Raw genomic sequence first — 27,473 nt, forward strand, 5'->3', positions numbered from 1 at the left:
TCCCCCCTTTTAAGCTCCTCGTGGGATGGAATCACGTCGTCTTCTATTGCATTCTACCCAGAGCTCAGCACAGCTTGCCGCACACAGTGGGCACGCAATCGGTTACGATGGTTGGATTCATCGATCGAAGGGACATTCGACTTTCTCTCCCTACCGGCCCGTGGGGATTAATGAAGCCGAAGAGTCGACGTCGTGGTCGGGAGGTAGGAGAAAAGAAGCGGAAGGCCTCATTTTTTTATTAGATTGTTCTGCCTCAGTCTGAGTTTCCAGTCCAGCGGAAGAGAATTACTCTTCAATCTATGTTTCCCCTCTCCTCCGCCTGCAATCACCGGATTCAGAAAGCTCTCCGGAAGCAGCTGGAAATCCACCCGTCATCCATGTCTTCTCCATGCCCGACTCCCCGGAATATCCTCTCGTGCCCCCCTGAACCCGCTTGGAATAATCCCAAAATGCTGCCTCCTTGGGAAGGGATGAAGTCCCATTTCTCCGCACGACAGGAGAGAAAATGCATCCTCGATCGTTTCAATCCACCCCCTCCCTCCTGGAATAAGAAAGCATCTCAGCGAATCGAGCCAACATCGAGGCCGATGAGGGCAGAGGCAGATGAGAGGGGTAGAACCTGCTGGGTCGGCCACTTGGGCGTTGTGTGACCTTGGACAAGTCATTTAACTTAACCTCGCTACGACCCCTGAATGATGGGTGGGACAGGGACCGTATCCAACCTGATTTTCTGACCTCTCCCCCAGAGCTTAGCACATAATAAATGATTATCAGTGGAGCAAACAAATCTATTCACTGAGCGCAGATTTAAGGAAGGATCACTGTAAACTCGTTGTGGGAAGGCAACGTCGCTGAATTCTGCTGTGTTGTACTCTCCCAAGTGCTCAGTACGGTGCTCTGTTGTATTGTGCTCTCCCGGGCACTTAGGAGAATGTTCTGCACGGAGTAAGCGCTCAATAAATACCACCGGATGACGGAATGAAGTACCATCTCATCAGAGAGTCGGCCGACACTCCCTCTCTCGTTCTGTCCTGCATCGATGAAGCTCCAGCATTCCTCACAATGGCGGAATCCCACCGATTATCACAGTAACGGTGATCAAACGAGCAAGTCGCTCCTTTCCAAACCGATAATTACGCCGTATTTCATGCTATCGGGGTAACGTTAAACTCGAATCACTGTAATTACACTGCGGGCCGCTGGAAAATGGAACTAAACATTAACTTTATCTCTGTTTCGCAACCCTCTCCGTGATGATGCTGACATCAATTTTCTGCCCGCGTTATACGGTGCACACTACACAAAAAACCCGGGGTTGCATTTCGGTGTTTTTATCATCTTGGACCGTTGCGTATCTTTGTTTTTCTTTCCTTTTCGTTTCTGGTGTGCGCACCATCCCTCAGGCAAAGAGTGAGGGACCACCGATATTTATAGCCTACTGTGTGGCAAGCCCTGTGCGGTTAGGAATCTCAAAGAGTTACCTAGAACGGTCAAATTTTGATTATTACGGTATTTGCTGAAAGCTTACTAAATGCTTACTGTACTAAGCGCCGGAGGGAGACAGAAGCTAACCAGGTTGAATACAGTCCCTGCCCCACATGGGGCTCACAGTCTTGATCCCCATTTTACAGATGAAAGAACTGGGGCGTAGACAGGTTTGTTTATCTCTTGGGGGGAGGATTTGGAGGGGAGGATGATTTTATGCGCCTTCAATAAGGCTTTGAAGGTGGGGAGTGGGAAAACCGACCGTCTGTCCTTTATGAAGACTGTAAGCCCTCAGTGGGCAGGGACCGTCTCTATCTGTTGCCGATTTGTCCATTCCAAGCGCCAAGTACAGTGCTCTGCACAGAGGAAGCGCTCAATAAATACTATTGAATGAATGAATGAATGAATGAAGGACTCCAGGTTAGAAGGACGTGGGCGAGAATTCGGTGGCGAGGTAGATGATATCCAAGGACAGTGAGTAAGCTGACGTTAGAGAAGTGAAGTGTCCAGGCTGTATTGTACTAGGAGAGCTCATTCCCCGCCCACGACGAGCTTAAAGTCGAGAGAGATGCGTATTATTATTATTATTATTATTATTGTTATTTGATATTCACCACCCTTACCATCAAGGACCCTACAAACTAACAGGATAGATTATACCCACTTTCTAGGTCCTATTAATTCGCGGGCTCCTAGAGGACTTATATATCCAGCAACTTACACACTTGTGCGCTCAAATATTTCCATTCTCTTCTTCCTTATATCTGCAAACCATTTTGAGACTGTGTCTCTTCTTTCGTCATAAACTCCTTGAGGGGAGGGATCATCTCTTCTGATCCGTGAGACTCTTCCGACACCCAGTACAGTCCCCCGCAAGTCGTAGGTGCTTAATAACTGTTGCTCGACCACCGACTGATCGATGAATGGCGGGACCAGCTAATTCCTTCCAGGGCTCATGGTCAGATAAAGAAGTCATACAGAATGCAATCCATCGATCGGTCAGTGGTATTTATCGAGTGCTTACTTTACACCCGGTGCTGTACTAAGCGCTTGGGAGAGGAAGGCGCCTGCTTATTGTTATGTTGTAATCTCCCAAGCGCTTAGCGAGAAGCAGCGTGGCTCAGCGGAAAGAGGCCGCGCTTGAGAGTCAGAGGTCGTGGGTTCGAATCCCAGCTCTGCCACTTGTCAGCTGGGTGATTGTAGGCAAGTCACTTAACTTCTCTATGCCTCAGTTACCTCATCTGTAAAATGGGGATTAACTGTGAGCCTCACGTGGGGCAACCTGATGACCCTGTATCTACCCCAGCGCTCAGAACAGTGCTCTGCGCATAGTAAGCGCTTATCAAATACCAACATTATTATTACAGTGTTCTGCACACAGTAAGCGCTCAGTAAGTACGACTTACTGAATGAATGTTCTCTGCCCACGAGGGGCTTACGGTCTAGAAGGGGAGATGAGCACTAATATAAATCAATCCAATCCAAGTGCCTTACCTCTCCAGCAATCGTTCAGAGGAGAAAGATACTAATAAATAACTCTTAGAGACACCCTGGGATCCACATTCTGCATACGTTCAAGGGGGGGGGGGGGAATAAATTGCAGTTTTTAAGATTAGCCAATTAAGTTAGGGAAGTTGCTCTTGGAATTAGAAGGATGCTTCAGTTTAACAGGTTAAATGATTACACTGCTCCTCTTAGTTAAGTTGGATGTCGGTCTTTGTCTCTTCATTCCTTTGCTTCCGAACAGATTTTAAATAAGATAACGAATATCCATTCAAACAGAGAGCGAGAGCGAGAGAGAGAGAGCGCTTTTAAGACTAGTCCCCTCTCTCATATCCACGTCTGAGATTTCGAAAGAAACCTGGACTGCTCAAGGGTCAGTCGCTTCAGGATTATCACGTCTGGTCGGTTGCCATCAATCTTCATTACATTCCTAAATAGATGATTTCTCTTCCTGTCTTTGAAAGTTTCAGGAGTTTCACCTGTTCATTTGTTTTCAAGGACACCGAGAGAGGCCGGGGAAAAGCGGTTCCATGACTAGATGGACTTCTTAGCCCCATCCTTGGAAAACAAGATAGCGGAGCGGGTAAATTTTGAATATTTGCTTCCACGGGAAAACACGTTTTTCTGTCTTTGGAAATCACACACTGTAGAAGCACTGTGGCCTAGTGGGTAGAACACGAGCTTGGAAGTCAGAAGGTTCTAATCCCGGCTCTGCGTGACCTTGGGCAAGTCAATTCCCTCTTTCTGTGCCTCAGTGACCTCATCTGTAAAATGGGGACAAAGACTGTAAGCCCTATGGGGGACAGGGCTCCAACCTAATAATACTTTTGGCATCTGCTAAGCGCTTACTATGTACCAGGCACTTTACTAAGCGCTGGGGTGGGTACAAGCAAATCGGGTTGGACACAGCTCCTGTCCCACGTGGGGTTCACAGTCTCAATCCCCATTTTACTGATGAGGGAACTGAGGATCAGAGAAGTGAACTGACCTGCCCAACGTCACACTTCAGACAAGTGGGATTAGAACTCGTCATCTTCTGACCGCCAGGCCCGTGTTCTATCCACTACGCCGTGATAACTCGCATCTGCCCCAGCGCTCAGTCCAGTACCCGGGACATAGGAAGCGCTTAATAAATACCATAAGAAAACCACCCACAGAGGACGCTCGTGTGTTTTATATAAAATATAACACTAATTATATTACGACTAGAAATGATCATAAGAATGGCATATGTCAAATGCTTAGCGAGTGCCAAATGAAGATAATCAGGTCTCACTCGGTCCCTGTCCCACATGGAGCTGACAGTTCCTAGCCAGGAGGGAGAACTGGTGTCAAGTCCCCATTTTACAGACGAGGAAACCGAGGCCCAGAGCAGTAGAGTGACTTGCCCGAGGTCTCGCGCAACATGCCGACGGTGGAGCTGGGTCTCACATCTGGAAAATGGGGATTAAGACTTCGAGCCCTTTTGTGGGACAGGAATTCCGTCACCCCAACTGACAACTTCTCTGTGCCTCCGTTTCCTCAACTGTAAAATGTCTCTTCGATACCTGCTCTCCGTCCCATCTGACCACGGGAGCCACACGGGGCACGGACTGCGTCTGGCCTGATTAACTTGCATCTACCCCAGTGCTCAGAAGGGCAGGTGACACATAGTAAGCGCTCAACCAATGACATTAAAAAATCGGAGCGGTGGGAGGTAGGTAAAACACTTCTGTTCTCCTTCGCTACACCAAATGGCTTTCCTGTCATGATTTTATTCGGCCTTGCCCTCCGATTTCTTCTCCCCACCCATCATCTGATGTTTCGGAGTGGCTGATATCCCCCACTGCCAAGCGCCTGCTAAGCGACTATTCTTTCATTTATCGATTCTGGTTCTGCCACTCCATTGTCAGTCGAATTTGTCCAGGCTGCAATTCAGGCCGTAGTGTCACGCCAAAAACCTTCTAACCTTTCTCGGTCCTTTCATTAACTATCGGTTATTTATGTTCGCTATGTTAATCAGATTATCGAGTGCTTTATCGATCCAGATTCTCCCAGTGGGTAAGGAATCATTTCCTCAGTGGAACCTTACTGGCCTGAAATAATGAATTCGGCTCCCCTCACCCAGCTAACTAGAAGAATGTGCTCATGAATGCCGACAGCGTATCCACCACCTTAGAGCCCCGGAGACACGGTAGGATTCGTGACAGTTCCCTAAAACATCTTCTCTTTTCCCCCACGTCATCAATCGATGGGTGGTATTTATGGAGAACGCACCGCGGGCAAGCACTTGCGAGAGTGCAAACCAACAGAATTGACATTCCCTGCCCACGGTAAGCTTACAGTCTAAACGGGGAGACAGACGTTAATATAAATATCTAAATTCCAGATATTCTTAGAAGTGAATGGAAGAGAGCGACAGGCACCCGCCACGTACAAGTAGGTGGAGGAGAAAGAAGCGACGCCGCGACGGAGAAAGTGGGTCTGGAAGATTAAATAGATAACTATAAATCAATCCAGATCATGTCCGCGACGAAACAGATTAATAAAGAGAGCCAAGAGACCACCCTTCCTTGCAGCAGGCCACGTATTATAGTGCCACACATCGCTACTATGAGGGATTTCATTTCCCGTTCTCTCACCCGCCTATCTTCAGGGCGTTTTCCCGCTATCGGGAAGAAACTGAGATCAAGAAGCACTGCTGCCTAGTGGATCGACCGCAGGAGTCAGAAGGGCCCGGGTTCTAATCCCGGCTCCGCCGTTCGTCTGCTGCGTGACCTGGAGCGAGTCAGGGCGACGCAGAAGGGAGTGGGAGGAGCGGAAAGGAGGGCTTAGTCAGGGAAGGCCTCTTGGAGGAGTCCGGCCCTTAATGAGACTCCGAAGACGGGGAGAATCATTGTCCGAGAGAGGAGGGAGGGAGGGCGTTCCGGGCCGGAGGCAGGACGCGGGCTAGAGGCCGGCGGCGGGAGAGATGCCATCGAAATACAGCGAGAAAGTTCGCGTTAGAGGTTAGCATTAGAGGTTCTCTCTCTTTCTCAGATGCTACCTCCCCCTTCACTGTCGGTATTTCTTGGATCTATATTTAACTGAGTTTGAGCCCCAAACTCTTGCCTACAAAGTCAGAATTTCCCTCAAGACCAGTATCCTGTGGTGTCGGCAAATGGACAACCTGCTGTATTCAGACTCCCAGGAGGGGCTCCCTGGGCTCTCCTGACGCAGGGGAGGGGGGGGGAAAGTCGCAGCTCCTGTTTCTGCTCACCCGACAGAGGACGACGTCTGGGCGTCAGACGCGGGCTGGGCGGTTTGAACCGGTACCGTAGAAAACAATCTCCGCTACCTTCCCAGACCAAGCCCCACTTTTCCTCATCTCCCGCTCCCTTCTGCGTCGCTCCGATTTGTTCCTTTTGCTCATCCCCCCTCCCAACCCCAAAGAATTTATGTACAGATCTGTCATTTTATTTCTCCCTTTGCTCTTTCCCCCTCCCATCCCCAGAGCACTTTTGTAGATATCTGTAATTTGATTTTTTGTATTGATGTCTATTTCCCCTACTCTAGCCCGTGAGCTCATCGTGGGCAGGGAATGCCACTGTTTATTAGTCCGGTGTACTATCGCAAGAGCTCCGTGCAGTGCTCTGAACACGGTAAGCGCTCAATAAATATCACTGAATGAATGAATGAATGAACCATCACGGGGGCATCTGTTGAAGCCCGACGACGTTCCCCGCGCTGTGCTGATGGCCGGGGTAGGTGCCGGTCAATCAGACGCGGTCTCTAAACCTCACGGTGCTCACAGGCTTAGGGAGAGGAAAAGAGGTATTAAATCCTCATTCTCCCCCTCTAGACTGTAAGTGTGAGTTCCTTAATAATAATAATCATGGTCTTTGCTAGGAGCCTACTATTGGCCAGGCACTGTACTAAGCGCAAGGACAGATGCAAGATAATCGGGTTGGACGTAGTCCCTGTCCCACACAGGGCTCCCCGTCTCAATCCCCATTTTTCAGATGAAGGCGCAGGGAAGTGGAGTGACTTGTCCAAGGTCACACAGCAGACTAGCGGCAGAGCCGGGATTAGAACCCAGGTCCTTTTGCCTCCCGAACCCGTGCATCACCCCCTAGGCCTTACTGCTCGTGGGCCTTGCCCTTCAATTTCGTTCCCTTATTAACCCCTCCCTCAGCTCCACAGCACTGGTGTGCATATGCGTAGTTTATTACACATAAGAATGCTGGTATTTAAGCGCTTACTATGGGCAGAGCACTGGTCTAAGCGCTGAGGTAGATACAAGGTAATCAAGTTGTCCCACGTGAGGCTCACAGTCTTCATCCCCGTTTTACAGTTGAGGTAACCGAGGCACAGAGAAGTGAGGTGACTTGCCCACAGTCACACAGCTGACAAGTGGCGGAGCCGGGATTCGAACCCATGACCTCTGACTCCCAAGCTCGGGCTCTTTCCACTGAGCCACGCTGCTTCCCATATGAATGCCTGCCTCCCCCCCCCCCCAGACTCTAAGGTAGCTGTGGACAGGGACCGTGTCCACCCACTCCTTTATGTTTTAGTCACCGTAGTGCTTGGCACAGTGCTCGGCATTCAGAAAGGGCTCAAAAAAGACAAGTGACTGGGTCATCGACTGGCGGGGAGCACGACTAGCAAACCTCTTGCGTTGAACTCCCCCAAGCGCTTAGTATAGTGTTTTGCACTCGGTGTGCGCTCACTCAATCCCACCGATCGTTTGATCTCCTTCCCGGTGACTTCTTCCCCATCGAGACTGAGGAAGTTCATGTTTCTTTCCCCCCGCTCCAAATGCGAACGGAAGGATCGGAGCGCCACCATTACCTCTGAAATTCTCAATTTCAAAGAAGGGCAGAACAGTAAAACGGTAGGGGGGTTGGGAGGTGACACCCTGACGGCGTTTCGGCCCGGGTTCCCCGTCGTAAAATTAATCGAGCGTCCGTTTGTTAGCGGTTGGGCATCGGAGTGGGACGCGTGGAAGCGCGGGTACGTATTATTTTAATGAACGGCGACGTGTGAAACGAATCCTAGCCCCGTCAACAAGATAATGGTGAATTATAGGCTGTTGACGGTTGAGAGGACGGGAAACAAAGCACAGGGGGTCGAGTTCCGAGGTGCTGCTGGGCGACATTTATATTTGAGAAGTAGAGGATAAAGACGGGGGAGGAGGGGCGAAGGCCCGTACGTATGGCGTTGAAAAGGTCTCGCCCGTGCCTAGCGAGGGAAGGGGGCCGGTGTGTTTGAATTCTCTCAACCCTCCCTTAACGTTCATTAATTATAGTGTGAGTTGGAAGGGGACTAGCAGCCGTCCTCCAGACTGTAAACTCGCTGGGGGCGGCGGCCGTGGTTGTACTCCACATCCCCAACTGAGCACGCGGGAAACTACAGTTGAATAAAGAGACGTGATCCCTGTCCGCAAGGAGCTTATACAGAGAGGAGCAGCGTGGCTCAGTGGAAAGAGCCTGGGCTTGGGAGTCAGAGGTCGTGGGTTCTAATCCCGCCTCTGCCACTTGTCAGCTGTGTGACTGTGGTCAAGTCACTTAACTTCTCTGTGCCTGGGTGACCTCATCCGTAAAACGGGGATTAAGACTGTGAGCCTCGCGTGCGACAACCCGATTGCCCTGAATCCATCCCGGCGCTTAGAACGGTGCTCTGCACATAGTAAGCGCTTAACAAATACCAACATTATTATTATTATCTAATGGGAAGACGGATATACAAGATCCACACCAAAGAAAATGATCTGAAAGGAGGTGGGAGACATATACCGAGAGAAGCAGCGTGGCCTAGTGGATAGAGTACGGGCCTGGGAGTAAGAAGGTCCTCGGTGCTAATCCCAGCTCCTCCACTTGTCTGTGTGACCTTGGGCAAGTCATTTCACTTCTCTGGGCCTCAGTTACCTCGTCTGTAAAATGGGGATCGAGACTGTGGGCCTCCTGTGGGTCAGGGATGGTGCCCAACCCGATCTGCTCGTAATCCACTCCAGCACCTAGTACGGTGCCTGGCACATAATAAGCACTTAACCGATATCAGAATTATTATATTTATTATTACGGTCCTTCTGACTTCCTGGCTCTGCCCGTTCCACTAAGCCTTGCGAATTCTCTCTGCTCAGTACCGTGCCTGCGACATAGTAAGCGCTTAACCAATACCATCAATATACGCATTCAGAGGTCTTCTGTGAGATATCTTTCAACGGGTGGCGAAAGGTTGGCCGGGACTCTGATTGGATCAGCTGCACTGGGTCCATACGGGGCAAAGGAGAGAGAACATTATTAGTCTTGTCATTTGAGAAATATTTATGCAACCCGGTTCAATTCTTCTTTATTTGTTCTACACTTGGGTTTCCCTGACTGATCATTTTTAAACCTATTGTAAACTGGAACTTGGGTTCTGTTCATTTCTCATTCCTCCTATTTGGCCATAATATGGAATCAAAAACACGGGCACAAATATAATAATTTTTCTAACCCTTTTTTTTTTTTCCCCTGTTAGCAGTGGGGATTCCTGGCTTTCTTTTATTACTACAAAAATATTTGCTCTGTCACAGAAAATGCATAATGGTCTTACTGAGCGAGCAGGTGGGAATATGGATTTCTCGCCAAGCGGAACATTTTTGTTTCGACGGAATATTTTTCAGAACAAAGAACAGAATGGGAATCCTAAAATATGTAGAAGGAAATGAGATTGTAGCTGGGGCCGTTCCTCGGATCTCTCTTGGTGCTCCTGTCAACTTCTCAATCCGCATCGAGTATGCATTATCCAGAGATTTATTGAGTTGGAGCTGAAAAACCCAACCCGGACAACAACAAAATATAGATGTGGGATTCAGGATGGTGAACAAATACAAGTCTGGGGCAGGACAACGGGTTTTCAGTGGAAATGAAAGCATTGTTCGGGTTAGACTATAAACTCCTTGTGGGCAAGGATCCTAAGCAGCGTGACTCGGTGGAAAGAGCCTGGGCTTCGGAGTCAGAGGTCACGAGTTCGACTCCCGGCTCTGCCGCTTGTCAGCTGTGTGACTGTGGGCGAGTCACTTGACTTCTCTGGCCCTCAGTGACCTCATCTGTAAAATGGGGATTAAGACTGTGAGCCTCCCGTGGGACGACCCGATGACCCCGTATCTCCCCCGGCGCTTAGAACAGTGCTCTGCACGTAGTAAGCGCTTAACAAATACCAACATTATTAACCACTATGACTCCCTTGTATCGTCCTCTTCTGCGCGCCTGATACGCTCCGTGCAACAGAAAGCTCTCTATAGATCGACCAGTGGTATTCATCGAGCGCTTATCACGCGCAGAGCACTGTACTAGTCGGTCGGGAGAATACAGGAGAATTAGTAGACGAGCTCCTTGACCATAACAAGCTCTCACGGATTGATCGACTGAGGCTCACCGGAGTAGAGGCGGAGGGGCAGAGGGGGTGGGAGAGAGGAGTCGGAAAGGCTGGGTGACTCTCTCTGGAAAAGCACGTTGGCAACAGTCCATCTGGATGCAACCATCCTGCATCTCTCCGGAGATTTCTCCCGTGAATTCCCCCCGCCGTGGCTTTTTCATCCCTCGCCCGACGCAGACGCGAAACGCTCGCGTGTGGGTCCTCTGTCGTGCCAGACCCTCGTTACCCTGTAGGAGCAGGGCAATATCTGGGCTGTTTCCGCCTTTCCGGTCCTCGTGGATAAGTCTCGCATCTCTTAATCACTCACGCTTAGCCACGCTAAGTCAGTTCGGCTCCTGCAATTTTCCCTCATAAGGTGATGACTGGATTCCGTTAATCTTGGTCGTTCGTCCCTGAATTCCTTCCAACTTATCTCCCTGCCTTGGCGGTGAAGATGCCCCCAACAAGGCCCTCCCAGCCCAAGCCCATACTACCGGCACCTTAAAGGACAGGGCCGACGTTGTTCTGGACCCTACTAGACGTCCCTCGACACGGGTATTTGAGTGGGGTGCGCTGTGTTCTCCCCAGGATTCTCCACTCCATTTCACCCCAGAGAAGCCAGGACCTCAAACTCAACTCCCGAAGGAGCGGGATACGGCCTAGTGGATAGAGCGCAGGCCTAGGGGTCAGAGGACCTGTGTCCTAATCCCGGCTCTGCCTTGTCTGCTGTGCGCGACCTAGGGCGATTCACTTAGCTACTCTGCGCCCCAGTTCCCTCATCCGTAAAATGGGGATTAAGACTGTGAGCCCTTTGTGGGACGGGGACTGTGTCCGACCTGATTAGCTTGTATCTACCCCAGCGCTTAGTACAGTGCCTGGTATACTGTAAAAGCACTCAACAAGTACCATTAAAAAACAGCAACCCACCCTTTTCCTCTGTTTCCAGCCGTTCTTCTCAGTAATGACAACCGGGATATTCACAGATTGGAAAGCCCTCAAACAGAGCCTGGATCTAATTTTCACCTGTGTATCCTTTCTCAGTGCTTAGTACAGTGTTCTTCACATGGAAAACACTGAATAAATACTAGCACTACAGTTCGTTAAGCCCTTACTTGGTGCTAAGCACTGGATTAAGCACCGGGGTAGACGCAAGATAATCAGGTTGGACACAGTCCCAACCCCACATGGGGCTCACTATCTAAAGGTAAGCTCGCGGGGAGGGACTGCGTCTCTTTATTGTTGTATTGTACTTTCCCAAATAATAATAATAATAATTCCGGTATTTAAGCGCTTACTGTGTGCAAAGCACTGTTCGAAGCGAGGGGAGGATTCAAGGTGATCAGGTTGTTCCACGTGGTTGCTCACAGTCTTCATCCCCATTTTACAGAGGAGGGAACTGAGGCATAGTGAAGTGACTTGCCCTAAGTCACACAGCTGGCAAGCGGCGGAGCCAGGATTAGAAGCCACGACCTCTGACTCCCAAGCCCGGGCTCTTTCCACTGAGCCTCGCTGCTTCTCTACGCTTAGTACAGTGCTCTGCACACAGTAAGCGCTCAGTAAATGCGACGGAATAAAGGGGAGGGAGAACATGAATTTATGAGGAACAGGGAATTCAAAGGACTTGCCCAATGTCACACGTCAAGCAAGTGGCTGAACTGAGTTTAGACTCCTAATCCTGTGCTCTTTCCCTCAGGCCGTGCTGCTTTTTATGTGACCTTTTTAATATTCTTCTTCTTCTTAGTAATAGTATGCAATATTAAGGGCTTACGCGTAAAGTACCGTTCTAAGTGTAGGGTAGAGACGAGTTAGCCGGGTTGGATGCAGTTCCTGCCCCCCACGTAAGTAAGAACAGGTATTTCGCCCCCCCCCATTTCGCAGATGAGGTAAACGACGCGGAGAGAAGTTAAGTGACTCGCCTAAGGTCGTACAAGAAAGCAAATGGAAGAGTTTGGAGAACAACAGGTATTTCACCCCCCCCCCCCCATTTCGCAGATGAGGAAAACGAGACGCGGAGAGAGGTTAAGGGACTCGCCTAAGGTCGTACAAGAAAGCAAATGGAAGAGTTTGGAGAACAACAGGTATTTCACGCCCCGCCCCCCCCCCCCCCCCCGCATTTCGCAGATGAGGAAAACGACGCGGAGAGAGGTGAAGTGACTCGCCTAAGGTCGTACAAGAAAGCAAATGGAAGAGTTTGGATTGATGAACCAACCAGTCGGGGCTCTCCGTTGAGGGCTGAAATGTGCAGAAGTACCACACTAAGAGCTAGGGAGAGAACAATCTACCGGAGACGTAAGAGACATTCCCTGCCTACGGCAACTTAGGGTCTAGAGCGATTGAAATGGCCTGAAGATCTGACTGAGCTCCGAGGATGTCCCTCCTCCTAAATCCCTCCCAGCTCCTGCAGTCCCCAACTCTCCTCCTTCAAGGACAAATGCAAACTGAGAAAGATCCTCCGTGTTCCAGCTCTGTTAATAATGATAATGTTGGTATCTGTTAAGCGCTGACTATGTGCAGAGCACCGTTCTAAGCGCTGGGGTAGCCACAGGGGAATCAGGTTGTCCCACGTGGGGCTCACAGTTTTAATCCCCATTTTTTACCGATGAGGTAACTGAGGCACAGAGGAGTTGAGTGACTTGCCCGAAGTCACACAGCCGACAAGCGGCGGAGCCGGGATTCGAACCCATGATCTCTGACTCCAAAGCCCATGCTCTTTCCACTGAGCCACACTGCTTCTAAAATCTGCTCTGTTCTAAAATCACTCTCCCTCCCTGGACTACACAAGCACCTTAGCCTCGTCTGGCCCAAGCGAAGCAAGGATGGGCAAGGGGAGGCTGGATACGAATGCTCTCTTCTTCCACTCCTCTCTTCCCTCCTCTGCTTTGGAGACGCAGCGTAGGCCTGGTCCAGAAAGCTCAGGCCTGGGAGTCAGAAGGACCCGGGTTCTAATCCCGACTCCGCCACTCGTCTGCTGTGCGACTTCGGGCGAGTCGTTCTCCGTCTCTGTGCCTCGGTTCCCTCCTCTGTAAAAATGGGGATGAAGACTGTGAGCCCCATGGGAGATCCAGTACCGAGAACAGGGCTTGGCACGTAGTAAGCACTTAGAAAATACCATTATATCATTATTAATTATAATTATATTTTACATAGTATATATAAAATAATATACTTATATATTATATATAATAATAATCATGCCCAATGCGACTTGCTCATACCCACCCCAGCGCTTAGTACAGTGCCTGGCACATAGGAAGCGCTTAACAAATACCACAATCATCATTAGTATTCTCCCTCCCCTCTTGGGGCCCGGGTCTGCTCTCGAGAAACATTTCACGGACCCAAGCAGCTCCCGGCCCACAGAAAGTCTCCACCCGCCTGCATCGTTTATCGAGATCCTTTTCCGAACTGCGCTGACGCACCTGAATGTAAAAGTGCATTCCTAAAGTTCATGAAGTGTTCGCCAGCGCAGGAGTTCATAAAAATGAAGAAACGCTTTCTGGCAACGATCCTTGATTGCTTCTCAGTGTTTACGAACCAAGGCAACCTGTAAAATCGAATACATTCTGTTCTCCCTCCACGCCGATGAAACGTAGCTAAGAACGCTCTGGCGCCGTTAGGCTTCTTCTTCCGGGATCTTGGCTCCGAGAATCAGAGGCGAGTTAAGGTCGAGCTATTTAGCCAACGGGAAGCAAGCGTGAATTCACCGGGTTCGGCTGGCACCACGGTGACCACGGCCGCCTTGTTGGAGTACGGCCTTGAAAACCGAGGAAGCGACTCTGACATACAGACTCGGGAACGGAAGTAATGCGTTCCGAGGTAATCGTGACGGCAGAATGCTGGAGAAAATGACCCATATTTTGTGAAAATCACGACTTTGATCTAGAGCGAGGTGTCTTCTCCAGGAGCAGGCGAGCAGCCTGCGCTTCTCCTCGGGTGAAGCAATGAATCTCTTTAACTTTATATCATTTTCGAGAAAATGTTTTCTCGCGGGGGGAAAAGAATCTAAGTGGAAAGCCCTCTTTGGCGACAATTCGAACAAAAACACGCAGACAACGCAAGGCCACATCTGTTGTCGGGCAGGTGTCAAGGACGAGCAAATCGTAATTGTTTGGGGCGGACTCTGGTAGAACCTAACTTCTGAAATGTGCCTTTTTTTCGATCGTTCAATTGGATTAAGGCCCCGAGGGCGGCACGCTGCGATTCTAACTTCTACTGTAGATTGATCGTCAAAGTCTCGGATGCAAACGCACATTGCGCTTTCTCCCAAAGCAGGGTATTCATTCCTTGTGAGCATGGGGTTATGGAGGAACCACAAAACCGGGATGGAGGTACGGAAGAAAATTGTTTTTCTAGAATGCCCACTAGAGTTTTAAGCTCCCTGTGGCCGGGGAAGCTCTCGACTCTGCTGTGCTGTACTCTCCGAAGTGCAGTCCGGTACGGCGCTCTGCTCGATAAATACCTCCCGCTGATTGAAATCAAGCGTAACGGTTGCCCTGCCCAATTCTACCCCAAAATGCAGTATCCCCCTTCGGCTCCTTTGGCCATAGATGGTGCGGTCCTCAAATTGCTCTGTGGTAAGAAAAACTCCTCATACACTGTAGGACGCCCCCAGCTAACACAAATTTCCCTCTCACTACGAAAACCGCAACGTACTGTACTCCCCCGAGCACTTACTACAGCGTTCTGCACACGGGAAGTACTCAGTGAATACCACTGATCGATCGAAGGCCAGCTCTGTGGAAGTAAAGCAGAACTAAACAGGAATAATGAAGACAAGAATGAAAATAATGGAATCTGTTAACCACTCACGATGGGTCAAGCACCGTTCGAAGAGCTGGGGTGGATTTCAAGGTTTTCAGGTTGGATGTAGTTCCTACGGCACATCGGGCTCACAATCCAAGTCGGAAGGAGAACGGGTATCCAATTCCCATCTTTACAGACGAGGAAATCGAGGCACAGCGACTTGCAGACAAGCGGCAGATCCGGGATTAGAACCCAGGTCCTCTGACTCCCGAGCCAGTGCTCCTTCCACTAGGCAAAGCTATTTCTAATACAGTCCACTATTTTTCTGTAATCTCAATGTTGCCTTCCCTTCCACGGCTCTTCCACCCGGTCTCATTTCGATCCCGTTAAACTGAAAACTATTTGTGGGCAAGGGATTTTTCTTGTTTCTTATACTTTCCCAAGCATCTGTACAGTGCGTTTCCACCCAGAGGAGTAGAATATCTCATTCAATCCCATTTACCGAGCGTTTACCGTGTGCCGAGCACTATGCTAAGCACTTGGGTAGAGCACAATATAACGGCGTTCGGGAGACAAGCTCCCTGCCCACCACAAGCCGCGTGGCCTAGTGGATAGAGCGTGGGCCAGAAGGTCATGGGTTCTAATCCCATCCACCACTTGCCTGCTGGGTGACCTTCAGCAAGTCACTTCCCTTCCCTGGGCCTCGATTATTTCGGCTGTAAAATGGGGATTCAGACCGTGAGCTCCACATGGGCCACGGACGGTCTCCGACCCGATTCGCCTGAATCTGCCTCAGCACTCAGTACGATGCCGGGCGCTTACTATGCACTGTAATATCACAAAACAAACCAAAAACCCATTGGCTAGACCATTATTACGATTACTAGGTGCCCACAGGCTTCGTCCAACTGCCCCGGCGCTTAGCACAGTGCGTTTCACTCCTACGGACTGGAATACATATATGGTTAATATTATCACTACTATTGGAACGCAAGCTCCGTCCAACTTTCCCATGAGAATGTCCGCTTCCGGAGGGCAGGGGATGGGTGTCTGGCTTTCCCCGTTTACTCCCAAGAGATGAGAGCAGCCAGCGTACTGCACTTCGGTGGCGTTCAATAAATACCAGCGCTACTAGGAGGTGTATACAAGCTCGGCCTTCCCGCCTCCGTCAGATTACAAGCTCCTTCAAGGTACGTGTCTCTCCCAAGCGACTATTAGAGTGCTGACGACTATTCCGATGTTCAGCGATCCTAACGATCGACCCACCGAATCCAGATCAATCCCACCAGTTTTGATTCACCAGGAATCAATCACGGGAAGACCACCGCATAAATGTTCAACCATCCGCAGACCCGTAAAGATTCCGATCCGCGCTTCGAAATATTTCAGAGTAAACACCCAAGCATCTTTAGACTAATAATATTTGGAGACGGCAAATACGGTTATTTCTCCATTTACTTACCTCGTTAACGTGTCACAACCGGCTTTATTTTCCATCCTTCATTTTCGCCTCAGCTTTCCTCACCCTCCGTAGAATCGTAAAAGGTGTGGGCTGAAAGATATATTAGGTCTCCCGGCCTGGCGGCCAAGAAGTGCAAGATTCTTCCGCGTAATCTATCTGCCGGTGTTTTATTAAGTCTCATTTCGACTGACTCTGGCCACGGAACTCGCAGCCGTTCCCGATCATAACCTCGCGCCATAATAATTCTCGGCAGAAGAATCTTTCCTAGCCTTAGGTTTCACTTCGGGATCACACGCTGAAGAGCGTTCAACGCCTGCTGTGTCCTTGAGCTAGGCCGGGGAGAAGAGGAGCTGTCGTCTTCGTTGAGCGCTCTCCTTCAGGCAGAGCACTTGCGCTCATCGTCTGGGAGAGCACGGTCCCGCCCAATTAACCGACATGTTCCCTGTACAGAGTCTTTAACGTGACGAAAATGAGTAATTTATAATAGACGAGGATGGTGAAGATTGGGTCGAGAACACCATCATGGTTTACTTTGCCCCTTGTCAGCTGTGCCACTGTGGCCAAGTCACGTCACTTCTCTGGGCCTCAGTTACCTCATCTGTAAAATGGGGATGAAGACCGTTAGGGAAGCAGCGTGGCTCGGTGGACAGAGCCTGGGCTTCGGAGTCAGATGGGTTCGACTGCCGGCGCTGCCGCTCGTCAGCTGTGGGACTGTGGGCAAGTCACTTCACTTCTCTGTGCCTCAGCGACCTCACCTGTCAAATGGGGATGAACTGGGCGCCTCACGTGGGACAACCCGATGACCCTGTATCTACCCCAGCGCTTAGTACAGTGCTCGGCACATAGTAAGCGCTTAATAAATACCAACATTATTACATTATCGTCATGAAGGAAAGACGGCACAACGACCCTCCCTTCTCCCCCAAGTAGTAATCAATCAATCCACCAATCAGCGGTATCACTGAACGCTTACTGTGTGCACAACACTCTACCGAGCACTTGCGAGAGCCCGAAACAAAGGTGCTGATAGACTCGTTCCCTGCTCACAACGGGTTTACGGTCCATTCGCTGTGGAGGGCTGACCGTGTGCAGAACTCTGCACTAAGCGCTTGGGAAAGTACAGTAGAACAGTAAGCAGACACATTCTCACAGCGAGTTTCCAGTCTAGAAGGGGACGCTCAAGCAGCGTAGCCCGGTGGAAAGAGCCCGGGCCTGGGAGTCAGCGGACCCGGGTTCTAAGTCCAGCCCGGAGCCTTGTCCGTTCCGCGACCTGGGGCGAGTCGCTTCACTTTTCGGTGCCTCATTTACCTCATCTGGAAACTGGGGATTAAGACCGCGCGGCCTGCGTGGATCAGTGACTGATTATCTTGTATCTACCCCAGGATTTAGCACAGTGCCTGACACGGAGTGAGCCCGTAACGCATACCATGAAAAAACAGCAACAAAAAACCTACTGTCTGCGGAGCACTGTGCGAAACACTTAGGAGGCTTCAGGAGAGTTAGTACACACGAGCCCTGCCCTCAGGGAACTCATACACTTGACTCAGCCTATTGTCTGTGGCCGATATCGCTTTTCTCCCTCAGTCCTTGTGGAGTGGACTGTGACCAGAGCCAGTCTTGCTTAAGCTTCCCTTCTGGGAGCGGGAGGTTATATTTTGCCTCCTCTAGAAGACGTCAGAGACGGTGGCAAAGCGATGACTTCGAGTCGAAGCTATCGTTTTCCTTTCCGAGCATTTCCCCCACGGACCCTTCAGAGCTGAAGTTCCATCAGACCTCGCCCCGCCTTTCTTAGACTTCGTCTTCGTCCATTCTGGCCTTTGTGGGTGATGTTCTTCGGATGCATTTTCAATAATAAGCCATTCACTTGCATTCAGCATTTTATCGTCAAAGTGCGGCAGAGTTAACATTTTGGGTCCAGGCAGGAGAAAATGACTTGCTCTCCCAGTCACCCTTTTAGAGAGGAAGAATGAGAAACGCACCATTTTAATGCACCGGCCGTTCAGCGCTCGCACAATTTTGTTCTTTCGTCGGTTAAATTTCGGTGGGTTATGGCATATTATTTTGCAACTCTCAGTCTAATGGGGAGAAAACATTCTTTTAACATTTTCATTCATTTCACCATTTCAAATTGCAGCTGGTGTGGACATAAAGCAGTCATTCAGAAAGCCGTTCTGGTCCTCCGTGATTTAATTGTTCAAAAAAAGCACAGCGGTCCGATGGGTGGAAACAAACGGACGGTAGGGAATGTTTTCTTTCAAAAGACGACTATTGATTGCGCTCCTTGTCGCTGTTGAGTCCGTCTAGACTGCGCTGTCTGAAAAGCTTCAGAATATGGTGTAGGCACGTGTTCGGAATACGTAAGAAGCGGCATGGCCTAGTGAGAATCGGCCTCGGGCCAGCGGAAAGAGCACGTGCCCGGGAGTCAGAGGACCTGGGTTCGAATCCCAACTTCCCCACTGGCCGGCTGTCTGACCTTGGACACGTCACTTCATTGTTCTGAGCCTGTCACCTCTTTCACACAATGAGGATTAAGAGTGGTGGCCCCGCGTGGGACATGGACTGTGTCCAACTTGATTAGCCCCTATCTAACCCCGGTGCTTAGTACAGTGCTTGGAATATAGTAAGTGCTCAACCAACTCATCGAACAAAAGAATAATTAGCTTCTACTTGATTAGAAGCCGAATCACATGTCAAATTCACGAGAATCGCCCATATCCTAAAAATACTACCGTACTTAGAACTGACCATCCCGGTGCCTTGTACCTAGTTGACACATGGAATGTAACTGTGGTATTTTTGTGCCTCAATCTCGTCCTTCCCATCGCCAACCCTCTGCCCACGTCCTGCTTCTGACCCGGCATGCCCTCCCTCCCCAAATCTGACAATGACCGTCCCCCCGCTTCAAAGCCTTACTGAAGGCACGTCTCCTCCAGGAAGCTTTCCCTAATCCCTCTTTCCTCTTCTCCTACTCCCCTTCTGCATCGCCCTGACGTGTTCCCTTTGTTCTTCCCCCTCCCTTGCAGCCCCACACCGCTTGTACATATCTGCCATTTATTCACTTACACTAACGCTCTCCCCCTTCTAGACTGCAGGCTTCTTTGGGGAAAAGGATGTGTCTGATTATTGTGGTAATATACTCTCCCAAGCGCTAAATAAAGTGTTCGTGATATAGTAGGTGCTCAGGAAATACCACTGAATGAAGCAATAAAAGTTTACCTTGACAACAGTCTTGGGTAAGAAGTAGGGAGGAATTTCTGGGGTAAAGTGGGAGTTGGGTTGTGAAAGAGCTTGTGTCGGGGGTAAAGTCACGTCCGCGTAACAGTTGAATCAATGGGAATCAATGGGCTAGAGCGATTTGGGGGAAATCCCTGTAACGATCAAGTCCGTGTAACCATGAACTGATTGGAAGTCAATGGGCTAGAGTAATTTGGGGGAAATCCCTGTAACAGCACATCCAGGTAACTGCTGACTTAAAGGGAATCGATGGGCTAGAGCCATTTGGGGGAAATCCCTATAAAATCGCACCTGTGTAACCAATAACTCAAAGGGAATCACTGGGCTAGAAAGAAAGAGGGGTCAGAGAAACTCTCATGACTCTCATTTGGGAAAGAAAATCCCCAAACGCTGTTGCATTAATAATAATAGCAATTTTGATATTTGTTAATCTCTCCTTGTGTACCAGGCACTCTACTAAGCCATGGGATGGGTACAGGTAAATCGGGTTGGACACAGTCCCTGTCCCACGTGGGGCTCACGGTCTCATATCTCATTTCACAGATGAAGGAACTGAGGCCCAGAGAAGTGAAGTCACTTGCCCAAGGTCACACAGCAGACAAGAGGCAGAGTGGAGATGAGGATAAAGATTGAAGGCTAAGGATTCAAGTTAGCGAGACCTCACAGAACATTAGGAGAATGCCCTCCACCCCACAGGAGCTCAGTCAAAACCCCTGATAGATTGACTTCTCAGGATGAGGTGCAGGTAATAAAGTCAATTTTCAAGCCAGTCAGTGGTATTTACTGAGCACTTGCTGTGTGCAGAGCACTGTACTAGGGCTCAGGAGAGCACAATATAACAGAGTTGGTCATCATGTTTCCTACCCACAGGGAGTTTACAGTCTAGAGAGGGAGAAAGACAAAATGAATAAAGGACACGAATATGTACGTTGGACACAGTCCCAATCCCACATGGGGCTCACAATTTAAAGGTGAGCTCGCGGGGGAGGGAATGCGTCTCTTTATTGTTGTACTGTACTTTCCCAAATAATAATAATAATAATAATAATGTTGGTATTTATTAAGCGCTTACTGTGTGCAGAGCACTGTTCTAAGAACCGGGGTAGAGACACTGTCATCAGGTTGCCCCCACGTGAGGCTCACCGTCTTCATCCCCATTTTACAGATGAGGTAAATGAGGCCCAGAGAAATGAAGTGACTTGCCCACGGGCACACAGCTGACAAGTGGCAGAGCCGGGAATAAAGGGTACATATCCACGTGAAGGGCGAGATGCAGAAATTCCCTACCCACAGTGAGTTTAACTAGAGAAGCAGCGTGGCTCAGTGGAAAGAGCACGGGCTTTGGAGTCAGGGCTCATGAGTTCGAATCCCAGCTCTGCCACTTGTCAGCTGTGTGACTGTGGGCGAGTCACTTCACTTCTCTGGGCCTCGGTTCCCTCATCTGTAAAATGGGGATGAAGGCGGTGAGCCCCACGTGGGACAACCCGATTCCCCTATGTCTACCCCAGCGCTTAGAACAGTGCTCGGCACCTAGTAAGCGCTTAACAGATACCAACATTATTATTTAACTGAAATTTCTGCCGCTCAAGACCTGGTGGTGTTTTCTTAATTCTTAAAATTCTCTATCCAATGGCTAATGGACAATCTCTCTCCGTTAATTCCGGCTCTGCCCCGTGTCTGCTGTGTGACCTTGGGCTAGTGGCTTCATTTCTCTGGGCCTCAGTTACCTCATCTGTAAAATGGGGATTAAGAGTGTGAGCCCCACGAGGGACAGAGATTACACTGTACCTACCCCAGAACCCAGCACTTAGAATGGTGCTCGGCATACGGCCTTCATTATCATCATCATCATCATCATCTCACCAAGAGTGTCGGCACATAGAGGCGGATGTCCTGACGACCGTCGGTGATTGCCTGATGGACGTAAACCAAAGAGAGACTAACGGCGTGTTTGAGGAAAGCCCCAACAGGAGAAACGAACGGCAGCACAAATCCTTTACAAGCCTTTCCCTGCTGTGTAACAAAGATATCGGAAGCGCTTTCAACCTTAGACGGCCCCAAGCAAATCAACAAATAATTTCCGCAGATATCTGTCAGGTTGTCTATGCCCCCGAATGACCGCCTGCTAGGAGATTTTTGGAAGAAGGGAACCAGGTCGATTCTAAGTCTGCTATTACCGTCTTCGACCCGACGGCGAGGCTTTGGCCGATGGAGCAATCCGTCGATTTATGGTATTGACGGAGATCCTACTGTGCGCAGAACACTGTACTAAACTCCTTCTACACTCTAAGCACATACAATTTAACGGGGGAGACAGGTGCTTATAAATGATTAACGAGGAGCGGGAGAGGGAGGGCAAAACGAGGATATAGCAGGAAGGAATACGAATACGTCCAGAGGAGACGGCCGAATGAATAATTCAGGGTAAGAAACATCATGGACTACCCAAAAGGGCACGCAACCGGCACGGATCCTAATCCCAGCTCCGCCATTGGCCGGCTGTGTGACCTTGGGCAAGTCACTTCCCTAGGCCTGTTTCTTCACCGGTAAAACAGTGAAGAAAGAGGGTCAGTTCTTGGCCCTCTTCTGTTCTCCATTTACACTCACTCCCTCGGTGAACTCATTCGCTCTCACGGCTTTGACTACCATCTCTACGCAGATGACACGCAGATCTACATCTCCGCCCCCGTCCTCTCCCCCTCCCTTCAGGCTCGCATCTCCTCCCGCCTCCGGGACGTCTCCGCCTGGATGTCGGCCCGCCACCTAAAACTCAACATGAGCAAGACTGAGCTCCTCATCTTCCCTCCCAAGCCCGGTCCGCTCCCAGACTTCTCCATCACCGTGGATGGCACGACCATCCTTCCCGTCCCGCAGGCCCGCAATCTCGGTGTCATCCTTGACTCGTCCCTCTCGTTCACCCCACACATCCTATCCGTTACCGAGACCTGCCGGTTTCACCTCTACAATATCGCCAAGATCCGCCCTTTCCTCTCCACCCGAACGGCTACCTTACTGTTACGGGCTCTCGTTATATCCCGGCTAGACTACCGTGTCAGCCTTCTCTCTGACCTCCCTTCCTCCTCTCTCGCCCCGCTCCGGTCTATTCTTCACTCCGCTGCCCGGCTCATCTTCCCGCAGAAACGATCTGGGCATGTCACTCCCCTTCTTAAACAACTCCAGTGGTTGCCTATCGACCTCCGCTCCAAACAAAAACTCCTCACTCTAGGCTTCGAGGCTCTCCGTCACCTCGCCCCTTCCTACCTCTCCTCCCTCCTCTCTTTCTACCGCCCACCCCGCACGCTCCGCTCCTCCGCCGCCCACCTCCTCGCCGTCCCTCGGTCTCGCCCGTCCCGCCGTCGACCCCCGGGTCACGTCCTCCCGCGGTCCCGGAACGCCCTCCCTCCTCACCTCCGCCAAACTGATTCTCTTTCCCTCTTCAAAACCTTACTTAAAAATCACCTCCTCCAAGAGGCCTTCCCAGACTGAGCTCCTCTTCCCCCTCTACTCCCTCTGCCATCCCCCCTTTACCTCTCCGCGGCTAAAGCCTCATTTTCCCCTTTTCCTTCTGCTCCTCCACCTCTCCCTTCCCATCCCCACAGCACTGTACCCGTCCACTCACTGTATATATTTTCGTTACCCTATTTATTTTGTTAATGAATTGTACATCGCCTTGATTCTATTTAGTTGCCATTGTTTTTACGAGATGTTCTTCCCCTTGACGCTGTTTAGTGCCATTGTTCTCGTCTGTCCGTCTCCCCCGATTAGACTGTAAGCCCGTCAAACGGCAGGGACTGTCTCTATCTGTTGCCGACTTGTTCATCCCAAGCGCTTAGTACAGTGCTCTGCACATAGTAAGCGCTCAATAAATACTATTGAATGAATTGAATGAATGAATGAATGAAGGAAAAGAGAGAAGAAAATCTCTCTTCTCCCTTCCTCTACGACTCCAAGCCACTGGGACTGTCCCGAATGATTATCTTCTATCTACCACAGTGCTTATTCTAGTGTGTGGCACAGAGAAGGCACTTAAGTGCAAAGATGACTACTATTTGTTATGATTAGTAATAAATGTGCTGCTTTTTAAGCGCTTACTATGTGCCGGGCACTGTTCTAAGCGCTGGGGGAGATACAAGATAATCAGATTGGGCTCACGGTCCCCATTCCCATTCCACAGATGAGCTAACCGTGGGACAGAAAAGTGAAGTGACTTGCCCAAGGTCACGCAGCAGAAAAGTGGAAGAGCCTGGATTAGAATCCATGATCTTTTGAGTCCCAGGCTGGCGCTAATAATGTTGGTATTTGCTAAGCGCTTACTATGTGCCGAGCACTGTTCTAAGCGCTGGGGTAGACACGGGGGGATCAGGATGTCCCGCGTGGGGCTCGCGGTCTTAATCCCCATTTTACAGATGAGGTGACTGAGGCCCCGAGAAGTGAAGGGACTCGCCCACAGTCACACAGCTGACAAGTGGCAGAGCTGGGATTCGAACTCATGACCTCTGGACTCCAAAGCCTGGGCTCCTTCCACTGAGCCACGCTGCTTCCCAATGGTGTTCTCGCCATTACTCCATTTGGGAGAGGTGGGGAGGGAGCGCGCGTACCAAATCTAGAGGGAGGAAGAGCAGATTTCCCCCCCCAGCTCTGAAATCGCCCCCTTTCATGCAGAGAGAATTCTGACTGTCTCTAAACCACATTCCCACAACGGACCGTTCTACATGAAACTAATTGAAAATCTCAGCTACAGCGATCCTCTGATAGTCAGAATCAATTCCTGGATTTTCTATGCATGCTCCTGTACCGCCTTCAGAAAAATAAATAAATTCCCCATCAATCTCTGGAATCATTTAAATCCGGCAGCAAGGCCCCGGTCTGTGATGTTTGTGGAATGTATTATTTAGTTTTTCAATTCCCCCGCCCCTCGGAAGCATGCTACTCAAATATTTGGGCAGAGAAAGAGAAAAGCGGCCATCTAATTTTTTTTTCTAACGGAATTCTCCTCAAAATCTGAATAGTCGGAAACACCACGGGCCACAGACAAATTACAAGATAAAATGGAATTTTCAACTCTGAATGGCCAGAAACACCGCGGGCCACAGAGGTGGTCTTCGATGAGAGAACCTCAAGCCCTGGGGCATTCCAAAACGAGCAAGGGAAACCCGTGGGTGAGAGACGTTAGAATAAATTTAAAGGATCAAGCGGCTAATTCTCCTCGACGGGCTCCCCAGTCCCACCGACCACCATCCCAGCCGTGCAGAGTGCTGGGCACGGTGCTCTGTCCATGGGTACGCGCTCAAGAAAAGCCACCGATCGACTGACAAGTGGTGGGAGGAAAAACGGGGAAGCGGCGAGGTCGGGGGAACGCAAAGGGGGAGGGTGTAACTGAGTCCCACCGGGATTCGCCTGCACGATCACCCTGCCGTTGAAATAGCTCTACCCTGCCGGCCCAACAGCGGGTTATGGGCAAATTCCCTTCCCGCCTCTCCGTCTTCGAGCGGTGTAAACCCCTCCTCAAGACTGTAAACTCCTCGTGGGCAGGGATCGTGTCCAGGACGGCAGCAGCGTGGCTCAGTGGAAAGAGCACAGGCTTGGGAGCCGGCGATCGTGGGTTCGGATCCCGGCTCTGCCGCTCGTCAGCTGGGTGACTGCGGGCGAGTCCCTTCACTTCTCTGGGCCTCGGTTCCCTCATCTGGAAAATGGGGATTAAGAGTGTTGTGAGCCTCATGTGGTGACCCTGTCTCTACCCCAGCGTTTAGAACAGCGCTTGGCACATAGTAAGCGCTTAACGAATACCAACATTTTTATCATTACAGTGTCTGGCAGACAGGAAGCCCTCAAATACCGTGATTATTCATCATCACCATTACCATCTCTATATCGTACTCGCCCAAGAGTTTCAAAATAGCGCTGTGCTCACACTGAGAGCTAGATACATGCCGTCCGGTCACTCAGTCCATAATCCTTACCGAGCGCTTACCGTGCGCAAAACACTGTACTAAGCGCCTGGGAGAGTACGAGCTAACAACAAACAGGGACGTTCCCTGCCCACAACAAGCTTATAGTCCCGACTGGGAGACCGACATCAATGTGAATAAATCAATTACAAATGTGTATATAAATGCCGCGGGACTGGCAAGCACTAAAATATTCAATAGTATTTATTGAGCGCTTACTGTGTGCAGAGCACTGTACTAAGCGCTTGGAATGTACAAATGCACAAAATGCCACACAGTATTATTATCAAATGAGGGGGCAGTGGGGTTCGTCTCCCGGGGCGGTAAATGAGGGTTGAGGGACGGTGGGCTTTTTTTTTTTTTTAAATGTCAATGTCCTGCGGGTGAGATTTGTCCTTCGGTGAAAAGAAAATCACCAACCGGGCAGGGAAAATCCCGGAGAAAACCCTTTAAAATTAGGAATAAAAGAAAGTAGGTGAAGACATGAATTTCCCCGCCCCTGACGAGCCTCCTCCGACCCCGCGAGGCTTCTCCTGTTAGCCGGGCGATCACGTGGCCAAGACTTATTAAGGGCTTTATGACCTTTGCAGTCTCCATTTCTCAGAGATTTCTTCGCCTCAAGCGGTAAAAGCCTAACTCTCTCGGTGGGCCAGGCACGAAAGTCAGTGCTCAGAGGAACAGATGGTGACCTATTTAGTCACAGTGTTACGCGCTTACTGTGTGCTGACCGCTGAGTTGATAACAATCCCATCAGACACAGCTCCCAGTCCCATACCGTCCCCACCCTAAGAGGCTGGAAGCAGATATGATCATGATAATTAAGAATAATTAGGTTAGTTGTTAAGCGCTTACTACGTGCCAGGCACTGTTCTAAGCACTGGGAGAGATACCAGTTAACTGGGTTGGACGCAGTCCCCGTCCCACGTGGGGCTAACAGTCTTCACTCCCCTTTTACAGATGAGGGATCTCTGTGAAATGTTCCTCAGAGAAGTGAAGCCCCTTGCCCAAGGTCACACAGCAGACAAGGAGCGGGTGGGGATTAGAACCCATGACCTCCTGACTCCCGGGCCTTGCTGCTTCTCCCCTATGGCCTCTTGTATTTCATCCCCGTTTTCCAGAATGAGGAATAAGGCCCAGAGAGGGATGGCGGCTCGCCTGAGGTCACGCAGCCGGCCGACAACACCGTGGGCAAGTCATTTCACTGCTCTGGGCCTCAGTGACCGCATCTGTAAAATGGGGATTAAGACCGTGAGGCTCACGTGGGACAACCTGATGACCCTGAATCTCCCCCGGCGCTTAGAACGGTGCCCTGCACACAGTAGGCGCTTATTCTCGATTCTATTTATTCTTGATTCTATTTATTGCCATCGTTCACGTCTGTCCGTCTCCGCCGATCAGACCGTGCGCCCGTCGAAGGGCAGGGACCGTCTCTCTCTGTTACCGATCTGTCCATTCCAAGCGTTTAGTACAGTGCTCCGCCCATAGTAAGTGCTCAGTAAATACTACTGAATGAACGAATGAACAGATACCAACATTATCATTATTATTACAACAGAGCTGAGATGCGAACACAGGACTCTTCACTCTCCTCCACACGCTCTTTCTCCTAGGCCACGCCGACCTCACATGCCTCGCCCCGTAACTGCAGGCAGCAGAATTCAAGGCGAAGAAAAGGGAGCCCCGACTCCTTTCCACAAGTGGATCTTGGGGTTCCACTAAGTCTGCGGGGCTCAAAACGA

This window comes from Ornithorhynchus anatinus, chromosome 17 (assembly GCF_004115215.2).
Source record: "Ornithorhynchus anatinus isolate Pmale09 chromosome 17, mOrnAna1.pri.v4, whole genome shotgun sequence".
Classification (NCBI taxonomy): Eukaryota; Metazoa; Chordata; class Mammalia; order Monotremata; family Ornithorhynchidae; genus Ornithorhynchus; species Ornithorhynchus anatinus.